Source organism: Canis aureus, unplaced genomic scaffold, assembly GCF_053574225.1.
Source record: "Canis aureus isolate CA01 unplaced genomic scaffold, VMU_Caureus_v.1.0 ptg000132l_RagTag, whole genome shotgun sequence".
Classification (NCBI taxonomy): domain Eukaryota; kingdom Metazoa; phylum Chordata; class Mammalia; order Carnivora; family Canidae; genus Canis; species Canis aureus.
Genome location: NW_027554443.1, coordinates 227,771 through 243,666, shown reverse-complemented (window position 1 = coordinate 243,666; position 15,896 = coordinate 227,771). Strand labels below are relative to the sequence as shown.

The 15,896-nt window shown below is 39.7% G+C and overlaps 1 long non-coding RNA gene across 1 annotated transcript in view; it reads right to left on the bottom strand.

The window, feature by feature from the left end:
- Positions 1-12,533: 12,533 nt before the first annotated feature.
- Positions 12,534-15,896, bottom strand: part of LOC144309640 (uncharacterized) — a 39,835-nt gene continuing 36,472 nt past the window's right edge. Inside the window, exon 3 of the long non-coding RNA XR_013375577.1 lies at positions 12,534-12,675. This is a non-coding gene — a long non-coding RNA (uncharacterized LOC144309640). The remainder of the gene's footprint in view (positions 12,676-15,896) is intronic.

Genomic DNA, 15,896 nt, shown 5'->3' with positions numbered 1-15,896 from the left:
AGGGAAGAGGGAGGTTAGAGGAGGCACTGTTCAAAGGGTATGTCAATGTTCTTTTAAAAGTAATGGGTTGGACATATAAATCATAGGAGTAATGTTGTACAAAATAGTGAATGAAATATTTATACATTCCATTGAAGCTTAGCATGTGTTCCAGAGGGAGATGTCCTAGAGAGATGGGTTTTCCCCTTTGTTCTGAATCTATTTTTCCAATTGCTCTGACACAGCTGTTGGCTTCACAATCATTCTGAAGTTGATTAGATCAGAAAGCAAAGGCTTGCCTGCTCAGCATGACCAAAGATAAACATCAAGGTTGTGGGTATTCCAGGCTTGTAGTCTATATATTGAAGTTGTTTTTGGTGTTTTGTGGGTCTCCGAGTGGTTCTCTAAATTTTCATCCTCCTGTATTTATATATCATTTGTAACTGAAAGAGTACAGCATAATGTGCATTGCATACACTTGCATAAACTCTACCAATCAAGTTTGAAAATGGCTGTCAGATTTATGGAGCACAACTACAATTACATTCATACACATGTTCAGCTACAAAGCAGAAATAGAACCTTGTTACCTTTGTTTTGTTTGTTTTAATAAAACAAAACATTTGAATTTCACTTCAAGGAAGTAAATTCCTACCTGCTGAGAAATTCTTTTGACTTGCTGTTGGAATGATTTAATGTTTCCAAAGCATGGTGTAGGTGAGCCTGAGTGCAGATTCTTTTATGTCCAAAGGTCAGAGAGGTTTATAAAAATTCCTAAGAATAATCAGAGATGGGGATCCCTGGGTGGCTCAGCGGTTTGGTGCCTGCCTTTGGCCCAGGGCGTGATCCTGGAGTCCTGGGATCGAGTCCTGCATCGGGCTCCCAGCATGGAGCCTGCTTCTCCCTCCTCCTGTGTCTCTGCCTCTCTCTCTCCCTCCCTCCTTCCATGTCTATCATGAATAAATAAATAAATAAATAAATCTTTAAGAAAAAGAATAATAAGAGATACTATACTAAGTGCTTTGCAATCACTATTTTATTTAATTTTCACAAAAACTCAAAGAGGGAAATACGGTTTTTATTTTCTGTTTTATAGATGTGGAGATTGAGGCTTTTAGATGTCTTCCTGAGACCTGGGTTAGCCTTTAGCACAGGTTCTGACCTCAGGTCCATCTGAGAACAAAGCTGCAGGTAGGGTAGTATTTTAGTGAAGTGCTTTTCTTCTTTTTAAAGAATTCTCCCAAGTGAGTATTGGTCTCTGGGTCTCTGTGACTATGAGCTTGGTCTGGAATGATTTGAGGTGGCATGGAGAACCAAACCTGGGTCTTTGCCAGCAACAGCATTGCTTCCACTTGCCTTTCTCAAGTCCCATTGCCAGCTTGGCTCCTTGAATGCTTTATCTTGCCATAGGTACCCAGTCTCGAAATGTAGGCTCTAAAGTCAATGTCATTTTAACTATGTCATCGGGAATAGCCAGCTGAGTTATTGAGTCATACAATTGTAGGGTTGGACATGACCTTATAGACCATCTGATGTAACCTCTCTTTCTCCAGGTGATCAGGCTGGTGGTCTCTAGGGAATGAAGAATTTGTCTAAGTCAAACTAGTGGGGTGGGGGCAGTCTGAATGAGAAACCACATATATTCACTCTTTCAACCATAAGGTATTAGTACACGCCATGTACTTTACCTTGGCAATAGATATTTTCCTCTTGACACTATAGTATACTATGTTGAGACGCCATTAAAGAAATAAATATTGAATAAGATTTTTTTTTACTTTTTAAAAATATTTTATTTTTTTATTCATGAGAGATAGAGAGAGAGAAAGAGGGGGGAGGGAGAAGCAGGCTCCAGGCAGGGAGCCTGACATGGGACTTGATTCCGGGTCTCCAGGATCATGCCCTGGGCTAAAGGCGGCACTAAACCGCTGAGCCACCTGGGCTGCTCAAGATTTTGTTTTTTAATTTTTAGAGAAAGGAGCTGTTTTTCATTTATTTTAAAATCCTTACTTGAAAAATCATTGATCATTCCTCATCAAAAAGAGAAACAGAAAATGAAATCGTTGTCTTAGAATATCCAGCAATAAAGATAAGCTCACAGGAGACCAAGACAACTCTTAAGGGTTTTTTTTTTTCTACTCATTCAAATATTACTACTTTGTAGGAATTTGGGTAAGAATCTGGAGGCTAAATCTCGATACATAGTTCCTTTAAGCTAATATAATTGCAACAACAAAAAAATGAGGAGTGGGCACGGAGGAGGATATCATATCCTAGATACTGACATTTCAAATAGCAGTAGTTGTGTGTTTCAGATGGGTACAGGCCGATGGGACACATGCCCTATAATAACCAGTACATTGCGGGTGTGTTTTGATGTCCTCTGCTCTTCTCACAAAATTTAAATCTGTTTATATAGTTCTTTGGCACAGTCATAGGACAAGAAGGCTACCTCCCCTGAAAGACCCTTCCTAATCACCAAAACTAAATTTAACCATCCTGTCACTACCAAATGGTTCCCTCTCAATCAACTCACCTTCTTTATTTTCTGCCTAGTGCTTATGGCTATCTGGAATTGTCTAGTTAGTCTACTTATTTACCTGCTTCTTGCCCATCCCAGCCACTCACATCCAAATGTGAAAGTGGGGATTTCATCGGTTCTGTTCACCACTGCTTTTCTGAGTCCAGCTGGGAGCCTGACACATTACCACCAAGCAATAAATGTCTGTTCAATAGATGCATGAGTTTGCAATGGCACAGACTTGACCTGAAGTATTTTCTCTGAGGGAGATAGAGTAACATAGGGACTGGGGAGGAGAACTTGGAGCTCTAAGTGGCTAAACAGCAAAGTGCGCTGTCCTGAGAATGTCGCAGCACCTCGGGAACCTGCACTTGATCTCCAGAATACCATGGGCTTACATTTCCCTGGACCAGGAGCTGCCCTGCTGAGAGTTCCATAGAGACTCTGGTCTCTTTGCCTACCGAGTCTAAGCATACTAGCATGTAGGTTAGCAGTGGGACAGCAATATGGTAATAATATGTGTGGGATGGATAGAAGGTATGTCTAGAAGGGATACTCCCCTGAGCTGTGAGAATCATCCTGGTGTGACTCAGGATCTGGGATACCCTATTAATTCCCCTTTGACAGATAAATAATAGATACCAGAACATACTCTATGGGATAGTACATTGTTAATTTTATAGTGATTCATCTGTAATCAGAAGTTCTGGGATACTCTCCTATTCTACCATAATTTAGTTATGATTTGATAATATCATTAGTACTTACCGAATACTGAATCTGCTAATATATTAGTAGGGATATTATAATCTGCTATTGTATTAATTTTTAGTTTGAGAAGGGGCATATGTTTTAAAACACAAGTGAAACATGAAAGTGGCATCGGGTTATCTGAAATTTATCATCATGTGTAATATATTTCTAATGTAAAACATATTTAATTAAGATATATCATCCATTGGTGTCAGAACTAGCAAATGATCCTATATATAAAACATATATATTTATGAATAACCGCGATATTGATCCCTTCAAATAAAATTGAGAATGTTCTTTTCTTCTTCTTCTTCTTCTTCTTCTTCTTCTTCTTCTTCTTCTTCTTCTTCTTCTTCTTCTCCTCCTCCTCCTCCTCCTCCTCCTCCTCCTCCTCCTCCTCCTCCTTCTTCTTCTTCTTCTTCTTCTTCTTCTTCTTCTTCTTCTTCTTCTTCTTCTTCTTCTTCTTTTCTTCTTCTTTGCTTTAAAGCATTCCACTTTAGAATGTAAAGTCCTAAGTCCATCTTTAAAGATTTATTTGAAATTCTTGAATTTTTTTTTAAATTTAAGCATCACTGTTTATAGGGCTCATTTGGTGGCAGGCAACAGAGACTATCTTTGGCTAACAGCAGTAGAAGCCATTTATTGAAATGATAAGTAGATTGTGAAATCAAAGGCCTCTCAAAGAAGAGCTGAATTTGAGAGATCAAGGAGCAGGAACTAATGAGGATTTTGTTCAGAGCATCACTGTGATGAGGAAGAAATGTCAACCATTTTGCATCCTGTGGTCACTCAAGACAAACAGTTTTGGGAAATACATCTGATTGGTTCAGCTGAGTCAGATGCCCAGCCCTCCTATGGGTGGGAGACCATCTTTAATAAAAATTTAGAAATACAGAGGGACTTCCCCAGGGAAAAATTAGCATGCTGCCACCACTAAATAAACATGAGAGAGAGAGAGAGAGAGAGAGAGAGAGAGATATGCTGGGCAAGCAAAAACACAAATATCCACTATAGTAAATGAGCTAATCCTGTCAGTTTCCCATAATTTGTTCTCAGAAGCATGGGAAATAATCTCTCATACTGATCACATCACCTTGAACAATGATAAAACAATAAACTTAGATTAAATCTTAGTGTTGATTACGGTACAATACAGCCAGTGCGTTAAAAAGAAATATTAATTGATGGTGACATGGTAGGAAAGTGGAAGGAAATTAATATTTGGAGAGAGCCAAGTGTTATGCTAATTGCTTTGCTGGAGCCTCTCATTTAATATTCATGATGATTACAGGAAGAAGGCATTTTAAACTTATCTTGCTGATAGGGAAACTGAGGATCAGAAAGATTAAGCAACTTCTTTTCAAGGTCACATACTTAATGGCATACAAATAGAACGATGTGGTACAAGTGTTGTATTACTGTCAATACAATTCCAAAGGAAAACAACATGTAATTGTTAGTCTGCCTTGCTGATGTGATGTTGCTGTTGTCACGGATAATTACTACATAACTCCTCTTTGTTGGACCATCATGTTATCTTGAGACCTAATGAAATATAAGCATCTCTTCTCTTTTGCCAGTATTGTTAGGTTTATGAATATTACCACCAAATAGTGTTCTCCCTCTCTTATTTTGCTGAAAATCTCAGTTGCCAATTTTTTATTTTAGGTCAGCCATATTATTGTTAAGCCTTTTATTTTAGGTCACGTTTCCTAAAAGCAGGCCTTGGGGGAGACATTTGGGTCTCAGTGATTTACTGTAAGAGTGCTTTTCAGGAAGCAAATGGGAAAAAATAAATAAATCAGGGAAGTGAGGGAAGCAGAATAGGAAAGAGAAAAGAGTCAAGCAAGGATGTGCTCTCAGGGGAAAACAATCAGCTCTGTCCTGATCTTTGGGGGTCCTGGAACCTAAGTCATATTAGAAAGTATTTCTCTCTGGAAAGTGGGGACTCTGGGTAATTATCCAGAGGCAGGGCAGCTGTGAGCTCTTATGCACAGGAGCTGGGGGATGGGTGTACCGGCTCTATAAAGGGGATCTGGGTTGTTTTGTTTTGTTTTGTTGTTTTGTTTTGTTTTTTAAGATTTTATGTATTTATTCATGAGAGACCTAGAGAGAGAGGCAGAGACACGGGCAGAGGGAGAAGCAGGCTCCATGCAGGGAGCCCGACTTGGAACTGGATCCAAGAATACTGGGGTCATGCCCTGAGCCAAAGGCGGGCACTCAACCACTGAGCCACCCAGACGTCCCATATAAAGGGGATCTGTCTACACTCATGTGCATTCAGGAGAAGAAGCATTGCCAGGCACTTCCCTTGGTCAAAGGGGGAGTATCTTTGCTTCCTTTTCCCTCCCTCCTAGTAAGATAAGTCACTAACAACTTGCTTACAGGAGGATACAACTCACAGCTGAGCCTGTGAATTTTTGGCAGGAGGGCATGGGTCATTGGATGCCTAAGACAATGTTTAGCCGTTGGCTGGGCTCAGACCTGCTGTCATAACACAATGGCATAGTGGCCTCTCCCAGAGGAGACTAGAGTAGCGTAGCATCAGTGCCATGTAGCTATGATTCATGGCCATTGTTAGCAAACCCAGAGTTTAATGATGAAATTTTACAAGAGAAAAATGACACCTTTTTTGTTGTTTTCCTAGCTTTCAGACCTAGCTAAATGTTCATATCTTACTTTTATGATTTAGGAAGATAGCTTTTGTTTATGTCTCTCTCTATTTCCCTTTTCCTTATCTGCCTCTCTCGAATTGAGTTTTGCAAACTGATACACTTTTGTGGTTTAACAAACAAGAAGCTATTTAATATTATTTTAGTGTGCTAACACTGTGGCATTTCTGAGCATGAAGATTTTTAAGGTGGCATAAATAGGTATTTTCTACTTTAGCCTATCTTACTTCCAAAGGATAGCCAGTTTGCATTTATTTTATTTTTACCAAATAAATCTTTCAGTGCCCCATCGTGATCCTCCCATCCCTTTCTCCTTCCCTAGATCATTGTCTTAGTTTAACCCTTATCACTTCTTCCCTGGGATATTGTAATGGGTTGCTGTGTGCCTGTCAAAAGCATAATGGTGATTTACAGAGAAATCAAAGAATACAAGTCCCTTTAATATAAAGAAAAGATGGAAGATATCAACTGCGTGGGAATGGTTTCACAGAGCTGGAGATTCAGAAACATTCACCCCATTGGAGAGACAAATGTCTTTTTTTTCACAGAGGGATCCTGTTGCTGATAATAGGACCTGACGGATGACTGAGAATTTTTCTTTGCCATTCTCACGTGGAGTCCCATACTCTCTGACCTATCCTGAAAGATGTAGGGGGTCTGGCTTTCCGCCTACTTACCTACTAAGTGCAAGAAATAGAATGACCCCAACACATCTGAGTGTATAAGTAGATTTAATTACAGACCAGTTCCTCTAGAGCCTGCATCCTCCCAGCCTGCAGAGTTTCTGGCACCTTTACTCCCATCGTTCAAATGGTTTTTCCTCCTGCAGATCCACTCCATTCCCTTACATTCTCTATATTGTTGCTAGAATCTTCTTTAACTAAATGTTTATATCATGTTATACATTTTGAGTTTTTTTCTCATCCATATTTCACCTAAACTAAAATAATTAATTTAAAAATTTTTTAAAGAAATCTATGTCATTTTCCTACTTATCTTTCTCCGGTTCTCCATCATGTAATTGATCGAAAATTCTATGTAATTCTATGTACGTGCATATGCACAGACACACATTCATCTTGTACCAATTTGCACCTTATTCCCTCTTAGCACATTACGTGCAGATTTGTGAACACAACATGTTTCTCAAACCTCTTTTAACTAAACATGACATTTTCTCTCTGGTTCAGCCTTACCCCTTGTCTACCTGAGCAAATCTCAGCCACTTTCATGTCTTCATGATTGAACCCAAATTTAACTCTCTCAACAGAGCTTTCAGTGACTTCCCAGCATCATTATTCACTCTTCTCTCCGGTATTTCTTAGCACCCTTCATCTATGTGCATTTTACTAATTTGTGATTGTTCATTTACGTATCTGTTTCCCCCTGAGGCCGTGAGGGCAGCCGTGTAAATCCCTAGGTCTGGTTCCCTAAGGCTCAACTGGTTGTTTTCAGACGATGATGCTGGCCAAACCTCTTGTAGACACCAGTAGAAAACCTCACCCAGCCGAAACCTGCGCAAACATGCTCTTAGGCAGGGCTGTCTAGAAGCTCTTGTGATTCGTGTAGAAGTGACTCACTGAAGGTGTGCTCTCACGGAAAAGCTTTGAGTCAGGGAAGCTGAGTAGGACGGGGAGGCGTTAGGCAAGGGCCTGCTTTCAGAAGTCCAGTTTAGCTTTCTCCCTGGGGAAGAAGCTCTGAAGCAGTTGCATCGCCTGCCTGTAGGCAAAAGAGCTGGGATTGTCTACTCTGGTCACGTGCGCGCGCCCACCCCCCACCCAGGGGGGCAGATAGTTGCAACCTCCCAGGCTACTCTGGGTAAAGGGGGTTTTTTAGACCAAAGCACGCCTCCAGAAAAGAGAAGGGCCTGGGGACAGGAATTTAATAAAGGAGATTAGCAGAGTCAGGATCGGCATCTGCGCCACATACTCAGATATTTCATGCCAAAGAAGGCAGTTGTTCTCATTGGTTGAAAGCTTGCTTTTTGCCAGGCGAAGTGCTAAGTACCCTCGCGTGTGGGACCGGGGACCCATCTGTCCTGGAATATAGTTAACCAACTTTCGGCCAGGTATAATATCATACGACAAACCTAGTTAGTGAGCCAGGGAAACAGTGTCTGTTCCTATAGTTCATTGAATTCAAGAAGCAACGATTACAAGAAACATCATCATTTTATGTTTTATCGCTCCAACTGGGAAGGAGAACAAAAGGCATCCTATTAAGCTAGTGTGCGGTACTTTCATATCATCCATTATGTGACACAACCTGCTCTCAGAGATGCGGAAATGAAAATTAAAAATAAAAGTGCGCATGAAATTTGGAAATTTATGAATATTGATGACCAAATGACAAGTAGAAAGATGTTTATATTTAGAATTTCACAATATTAGATTATTAATAAGTTTAATCTCTTAGAAATAAATTCTATAATGGGTTATTTAAAATGATTATTACTAACTTTATTTTATTTTATTTTAAGATTTTATTTATTTATTCATTAGAGATGCAGAGACATAGGCAGAGAGAGAAGCAGACTCCACGCGGGGAGCCCGATGTGGGACTCGATCCTGGGACTCCAGGATCACTCCCGGGGTCGAAGGCAGGTGCTCAACTGTTGAGCCACCCAAGGATCCCGATTAATACTAATTTTATTTTATTTATTTTTTTTTTTGATTAATACTAATTTTAAAATAATATAGTACATGCAAGTGTTTGTAAGAATTATATGTACTTGTGAGTTGATCAGAGGGATGGACTTTTGATAGAATTTACAAATAATTTTTGAAACTTATATCTAATTGAGGGCAATTATATGATGTTCTCATACACAATCATTATGTGTCCTAAGAAAAGATTAATTACATTTATCAATTGTTACTCAATGACTACTATGATTTGCAAGAATGATATATATGGTATTGAAAATAGTGTTATCACCTGCATACTTAAAAAATCTGCAGCCATAACATACAACCAGTGAGACTATTGATAATTTCAAGATTTTTAAATAAATGGGACCACTCATGTGTACTTTTGTATGACACACCATCTTTCATTCCTACCCATTGCTTGCCTGGCACCTGCCACATTTCTAGAGGTAAAAAGCCAAGGACAACACCATTAATTCAATAAAAACAAGAGTTTTAGTTGGTGTAATGGCCCTTCTATCTCAGATTTGTGTTTTTCTAATTTTCCAATATTAGTATGAACATTATAGTATTAGTTATAATGTTTATGTTAGTGTGAACTTTATAAATATTAACAATGAAACTTTTTTGAGTGAACATTCTTTGAGCAACAGCCAAATGAAATGAAACAGTCATGCTCTTTATGATTTGGTTCAGTTAGTTAATTGAAATATGAGAGATTTCTTTATTTAGTCTTTGTTAAAAAGGGCTTATTGCCTTAGCCAGCTGGTTGCTATTACCAAAATTAAAAACTATATAAATTATATAAAGCTATCCACTGAGGCTAGAGTAAAAGTGATTCTCCCTCCTACGGACGGAATGATGTCTTTGGTTGAACTGCCAGATACAAAATAACAGCACGAGATAAATTATTTTCTGGACCATTATTAAAGGATTAAAGGTAGGTCCCATATTTCTGCTGACCAGACTCATTTTCTCCTCCATGGTTGGTATGTCTTTGCTCGATTTTGAGTTGTTTATTACAGAGGAAATTGCTGCAATATTAAATAAAGCAAAGAGTGGCAAAGGATGAATCTCATATATGGTTTTTGTTTGTTGGCTTGGTTTTATTTACCATTGTCAGAGAGTCAGGTCGGAGATATTTTGCAAATTATCAAAATTTTCAGTGGGTTAATACCTTAACTGACTTTAAAAATACTTAAAAGCAGATTTAAAGATGGGTTCAAATGCACTTGGTCATTAACATTTTTAGAGCTGAAAGTCTGAGTCTTCAGAAGGTTTTCTGCCACGTGTGAGGGTAGGAGGACTCGTAAAAGAGAAAAAGTTTCATCGTATAGTATGTCCTTAGATATAAGCTTCAATTTTTCTCCTAAGAAACACTATCTTAAAAGAAAGCCCAAAGGATAACCTTTTAAGAGAATGTGAGAGCATCTCTCTGCTGGACCATTCGACTTGGCTCATGATGGAATCATATCATAGAAAAATTGAATAGCTTCAGATGTTATGAAATTGGGTCATCTCCTACCATCGTGACTGATCAGAAACTACACCAAAATCAGTGGGAGTGAGGAAAACCCATGGAAATAACTGAAGAGCTTAGAGATGCTTTACTGGGTATTTGATTCAATGATAGTTTAAACAGATAATCTTCTTTAGTTGTTCTTTAGTGTGAGTCCAGAAGAAATTTACTTTCCAGGCTAAGAGCAAGAGAAATGAAATGAGTAGTAGTATACATTTTTCTTTTTACTAATTATTTTCTAGTTAATATAAATAATAGGGGAAACAGAGATCATTTACAGAAGAAAATAAAAATCACTTTTATTCCTACTATCCTGTGATTCATTCATCCAGTAGCAGGTGCTACATGCCAGCATTATTCTAGAAACTGAGGTGAAAGCCATAACTGCTAAAGACATTTCTGCCCTCATGCAGCTGACAGTCTCACGGGGGCAGGGGGGGAGAGTAAAATAAAGTGAGGTCTTTACATTGCTCACAATGTCAGAGGGCATGGTTCACATTCTACTTTATGAGAATCTCATTCCCTGTAACTTTGCAACATGGCCCCAAGAAAGTAAGTTGTGGAATCTTGCTTACAGGAGGGAGGAAGAGGGTGTTTGGGGCGATGGCTAGGCTGCTAGGAAAGGAGGCATTAAAGACTTGAAGATGGTGCTATTGAAAGGAAGGGTGTTCTAGGCAGCAGGAACAGCCTGTGCAAATAGAAGGGGATGTTTGGCAAGTCTGAAGACTGGAAAGAAGACCCATCTTATCTTACTAGATTCTGTACAAGGATGATAGCAGGAGAAATATGTAAAGTAATAAAGAGGTTTATGAAATGAGCATGATATGCAGCCACCGGAGAGTTTTGAGCAGAGGAATCTGACTCACATTTTTAAAAGCTTACTCTAGCTGCTGTGTAGTGGATAGACTATGAGAATGGAAGCCAGGAGGCCTATTAGGAGGCTAATGCACTAATCCAGGTGAAAAATGATGGTGCTTCTGACCGGGGTATTTGCAGTGGTGAATAGAGTATAGGTTCTGGAAATATTTGGAATGAAGGGCCAATTAAATTTCTTTTCTCATAACATGTAAAATAGAAAGAAAAATAAAGATAACTTCAGAATTTTTTTTTGGTTATTATTACCATAATGGAGTATATCTTTCTACTACTTTTGTATGGATTTATGTGTGTGCTGTATGTATAAAATATTGTGAAGTTGTAATCCAATACCCCTGACTCATGTATGCACTTTTTCATTCACTTAATACAACATATATCATGACATGAGGATATTCTGCATCATATTCTGCATCCTTGAATATTTAGTTGAGAATATGGCATTTAAAATGAAAGTTATATAGCATTCCACAAATAGAATATATTACCCAATACATGGAACTGAGAACTGGGTTGGGTGCCATCAGAGATTGAGGGGTGACCTACAGAAGTCTTTCAGAGAAGGGACCAGCTTCTGCATGCTATGCTCCTATCTTGCCACTCTAGAGCCCCTTTGCCTGGAGATTTGCTGAGCAGTGTACTCCTCAAGTTTGTGAGGAAGCCAAGAGTTAGCTGATCAGAGCTCTGTTCTTTGACAGGCAAGGATACCCTTGTTCTGAGGTCAAAGTCTGAGGTCAGGGTACCCCGATCTCCCTTCAGCACTGACTGGGCTATGCTAGCATAACACAAGCCTAGGAAGGCTGCTCACGAAGGTGTCTGCTATCTTAGTCTTCCCAGAGATGCTGCTAGAGTCCAGACATACACTACCATCACTGTCTCCACACAGGCAGTGAGTGTGATCTAGGTTCTGCTGGAACCTCATTCTTATTTATCTTAGTTTTTTTCCCTCTCACTTCCCTGTCACGGTGGTGTGGTTGCCTTTCTTTTAATCTGGCATATTTACACCAAAATGACCAGAAATCATGCCTGCTCTCTGGTACATCTATATGGTTCCTAGCGTGTCCTTTTCCCAAGTCAAATATAGGCTTTTTCATAGTTTCATGTGGGTGATTATGTCCACATATTCATATCACCATTTTGCCTGAAAGTCTCTAAAACAGTGTGGGGAGGGGATCCCTGGGTGGTGCAGCGGTTTGGTGCCTGCCTTTGGCCCAGGGCGCAATCCTGGAGACCCGGGATCAAATCCCACGTTGGGCTCCCGGTGCATGGAGGCTGCTTCTCCCTCTGCCTATGTCTCTGCTCTCTCTCTCTCTGTGTGTGTGACTATCATAAATAAATTTTTAAAAAATTAAAAATAAATAAAAAATAAAACTCTGTGTGTGTGTGTGTGTGTGTATCTGTCTCAACCAGAGCATTAGATGGGAGCTCCAAGTCACATGGTAATGTACTTCTTAAGTTATTGTTGAATAATTACATTACCTTATTTCCTTGTAGCTTTTAGATATGCTTTTATGAGTATTTCTGGCACTCAAGATAAATTTTAATCAGAATTGAAACACATTTTATTAATTAGATAGTATTACAAGTTATAGGATGTGTCTTAAGTTGGGACTTGCCTTTTATTTCATAGTAGAGAGATAGATACTGTTCAGATTTCAAGACATACACAGCTACACAGTGCATCCTGGAAAATGAAGGTCTTGCCTACAGGGAAATAGGTGAAAAAGAAAATATGACCTCCTTAGACTTACTGTGGGCATCAGAGTTATGACAGAAAGATGACTACACAGGATTAGGTCCCATTGGCTTCTATTCTTTTTTTTAATTTATTTTTTATTGGTGTTCAATTTACTAACATACAGAATAACCCCCAGTGCCCGTCACCCATTCACTCCCACCCCCCGCCCTCCTCCCCTTCTACCACGCCTAGTTCGTTTCCCAGAGTTAGCAGTCTTTACGTTCTGTCTCCCTTTCTGATATTTCCCACACATTTCTTCTCCCTTCCCTTATATTCCCTTTCACTATTATTTATATTCCCCAAATGAATGAGAACATATAATGTTTGTCCTTCTCTGATTGACTTACTTCACTCAGCATAATACCCTCCAGTTCCATCCACGTTGAAGCAAATGGTGGGTATTTGTCATTTCTAATAGCTGAGGAATATTCCATTGTATACATAGACCACATCTTCTTTATCCATTCATCTTTCGTTGGACACCGAGGCTCCTTCCACAGTTTGGCTATCGTGGCCATTGCTGCTAGAAACATCGGGGTGCAGGTGTCCCGGCGTTTCATTGCATTTGTATCTTTGGGGTAAATCCCCAACAGTGCAATTGCTGGGTCGTAGGGCAGGTATATTTTTAACTGTTTGAGGAACCTCCACACAGGTTTCCAGAGTGGCTGCACCAGTTCACATTCCCACCAACAGTGTAAGAGGGTTCCCTTTTCTCCGCATCCTCTCCAACATTTGTTGTTTCCTGCCTTGTTAATTTTCCCCATTCTCGCTGGTGTGAGGTGGTATCTCAAGATAAGAAGCTTTTGCACAGCAAAGGATACAGTCAACAAAACTCAGAGACAACCTACAGAATGGGAGAAGATATTTGCAAATGACATATCAGATAAAGGGCTAGTTTCCAAGATCTATAAAGAACTTATTAAACTCAACACCAAAGAAAGAAACAATCCAATCATGAAATGGGCAAAAGACATGAACAGAAATCTCACAGAGGAAGACATAGACATGGCCAACATGCACATGAGAAAATGCTCTGCATCACTTGCCATCAGGCTTCTATTCTGATGCAGCTCAATCAATGTTTAGCAATGGAATGCCTGCTTTTTAGGCACTGTGTCTAGGCTCAGAGGAACGAACAATGAATATACATAAACTCGGGGATCCCTGGGTGGCGCAGCGGTTTAGCGCCTGCCTTTGGCCCAGGGCGCGATCCCGGAGACCCGGGATCGAGTCCCACGTCGGGCTCTCTGCATGGAGCCTGCTTCTCCCTCTGCCTGTGTCTCTGCATCTCTCTCTCTCTCTCTCTCTCTGTGTGTGACTATCATAAATAAATTAAAAAAAAGAAATCAATCTAAAAAAACATAAACTCTAGCCTCATAGGATTTACTCTCTATTTAGGAGAAAGATAGTAAACACCTACATACCATGTCAGGTGGTTATAAGTGCCAAATATGTGGAAAGTAGGTTAATAGGCTACAGAGTGAAGTGAAGGTACTATGTTATGTAAGAGGATCAAGGAAAGCCTCTTTAATAAGGTGGCATATGGGTAAGAAAACTATAAGAAGCAAGGAATTAAGCCCTGAGGCTATCTAGAGAAAGCTTGTTTCAGGCAGCGGGAAGTCAAGTGCAAAGGCTCCCAGGTGTAAGTATCCTGGCTTCCTGGAGAGACAGCAGGGAGGCCAGTGTGAGTGTAACAGAGTGAGGAAGGTGAGCAAGGTAGGAGGGTCACAGTGGGTCTTGAATCCTTTCTTGCCTGCCATACTACCATTACTACTTTGGTCTTATAGATCGTGAAGATGATTATATCTTTCAGAACTGCCTTTTAGAACAGAAATGCCCCCAAGGAGAGCAAGACCTTAAACTCATTATCATTATGATGTTAATTTTTCAGTTAACTTTTTAGAGATTCATGGATAACCAGCACACATTTGATTAAAAAGGAGTGTCTAGCTGGTAAATTAAGGAAGGACAATGTTATCGGGGAAGAGAGCGTGATAATGTAGGTGAGAAGATAACGAAACAAGTTTAATTTATATTGGAGACAATTGCTTCTTGCCTCCCTGAATATAGTTCCTCTTTAAGTCCCCCTTTCTTTTCAGGAGGACTCCACTTCTTGTCCACAGCACATGTTCCATTCTCCAGCCATATGCCGCTGTTTGCTTGGAGCCAATGATCTTTTGCCTAGGCTCAGAGGGAGGTGTGTCTTACGTAGTCTAAACCAATCATTACCCTTCCATCTGCATCAGTGAATGAGTTGGGAAATTGCACGTGACCCGTTTTGTCCAATGAACTGTGAGGAGCAGACTGTTGGGGGCACGAGCCTTTAGTAAGATTTCTTACATTTTTAAAAGATACCAGAGGAAGAAGAAACCACTTGAGGTGGGCGATTATAACGTGGCCAACACTGCTGTGGTCATCTTGTGACCATGAGACTAGATATCAACACACAGAAGGTGGCTTGTCATGGTCATGTGGATGACCCAGACACTGCCCACTGATGGATATCTGGCCCTTGTTGCAGAAAGGAATCCCAGAATCCACACTGAGGGGGGGGATTTCAAAACATGTATATATGAAATATATATAAATATAAGGTTATACATAACAAACATTAAGAAACCTTATACATCCCTAACAGAGAATTACAAAATATTATGATTATATATTATGCCCCCATTAAGTGCTGTGTTCAAAGAAAATGTTCATGGTATGTTGTCAGAAGAAGGAAGTGCACAGAAATACAATATTTTTTCTAGATCTCACATATATGGACAGAGGGACAACACAGAGAAAGAGAGAAATATATATTCATTATTCAAGGAAAAACTAGAAACAAATAGAGCAAATATTAATAGCTGTTACCTCTGTGTGATAGGATCAGATAGGATCAGAGATGTATTTTTTTAAGTGCAGCTTTTATTTATTTATTTTTAATGTTTTTTAATTTTTATTTATTTATGATAGTCACACACACACAGAGAGAGAGGCAGAGACACAGACAGAGGGAGAAGCAGGCTCCATGAACTGGGAGCCCGATGTGGGATTCGATCCCGGGTCTCCAGGATCGTGCCCTGGGCCAAAGGCAGGCGCTAAACTGCTGCGCCACCCAGGGATCCCAAGAGATGTATGTTTAATGTAATTTTTATACAATTGTTTTAATGCAATTTTGCATTTTATAGTGAGAAAG